The 1,414-nt window shown below is 40.7% G+C and overlaps 1 pseudogene; it reads left to right on the forward strand.

Moving 5' to 3' along the window:
* The first annotated feature begins 214 nt into the window (after nt 1–214).
* LOC110213226 (putative monooxygenase p33MONOX) lies at nt 215–1,157 on the forward strand (annotated as a pseudogene).
* The last annotated feature ends 257 nt before the right edge of the window (nt 1,158–1,414 follow it).

The following is a 1,414-nucleotide window of genomic DNA, read 5'->3' on the forward strand; positions in this document are numbered from 1 at the left end:
TGTTAGACAATGTGCTAAGCTCTGGGGACCCACAATGAGAAAAAAACAGGCAGTCCCTGTCCTAAAGGAGCTCACAATCTAATGGGAGAAATATGGAAATACGAATCTGGTGGAGTCTCAGGCTTCAGATTGTCAATCCCCTTCCCTATTGAGATGCAGATGGAAATAAGAGCTCTGTCTTTCTGTGTAGAAAACACCCAAATCACTGACTTTCATGGCATCCAGAGAGCCAGATATACTTGCTATTAAGCCTAGTGCAGGTTGGCTCTTAGGCAAGATGTCCCTGCCAATTAGAATGCACTGTCAGGCATTCAGTTATAATGATTCCCTGGAGGGCCCTACACCAATGATTCTGCCTTCATCTGACATGTTCTGTAAGGTCCTGTGGAAAAACTTAGTCATCCTAGATCAAAAATACCAATAGCTTTCCAAGTTTGAGGAAGTGGAAACTAGTTTGTCCTTTCCTACTAACCCCCTCAACTTCCAGTGATCAAAGGAACAAAGTCCCAGTGGTGAATGCCAAGTCTATACACCATCATGAATGCTCTAATTACACAACAGACACAAGGAAGCATCGAGTGCTTTTAATAGTGGGCATGGCTGAGAATTGAGGCTACACTCCCCATAGAGGCCACAGGAGTCAAATTCTACCACTTGGTTTAGGCAGCTCATAAATTAAAGTTGCAAAATAGAGAGATGACAAAAGAAGGTAGATTGACTGCTTCAGCCTAGTCCACTGAAACTACAACACCCTATTCTTCTCCCAAGCAAAAGTCCAGAGGCCTGTTTACTCATGATTTTTTTTTAACCTGGATTTTTTTTTTTACTTCATGGATGTTTATCTGACCTAGATGTCAACAGCATGGACTCTGGAAATAGAAATAGATATAATTCCTCATCTGAACAATGGAGCCTTTTTTGGACCAAGAACCCTTCAGAAAGCTTACTCAGGTTTCAATGTCTAGTCCTACAAAGAAACACAGAAGCCTTCACAAATGGAGCTCATACTGGTGCAGTCTACCAGAATTGTAGAGAACCCAATAGCCTTCAAGCCATCTAACTTGGACCTTCCAGTGCTGGAAAGGAAGAAACAACTTCCAGAAGCTCAGATTTTCAAATCAAGGCATATGAGTATTTTGACTCCCACGGGATTCTAATGCTCCTTTTTCATATGGGAATGACTGCTATGCAGAAATGTTATTGTAAATAAACTTTTCCATCTTTCCATACACCTAGCCCTCAACATAGGAAAAATGTCAAGTATTCATAGTTCTGCTGAGGATAATATTCCTGGGGAGATGGTGATTTGTTCTTTAAATATCTGTAGCAAAACTTGAATCTTTCTAAAATAGTAATGGCTATTCTGTAATGACCCAAAGTGGGTCTGAATAACTTCTCAAATACAGTCAACCAT

This window comes from Phascolarctos cinereus, unplaced genomic scaffold (assembly GCF_003287225.1).
Source record: "Phascolarctos cinereus isolate Bilbo 61053 unplaced genomic scaffold, phaCin_HiC Scaffold_9;HRSCAF=440, whole genome shotgun sequence".
Classification (NCBI taxonomy): domain Eukaryota; kingdom Metazoa; phylum Chordata; class Mammalia; order Diprotodontia; family Phascolarctidae; genus Phascolarctos; species Phascolarctos cinereus.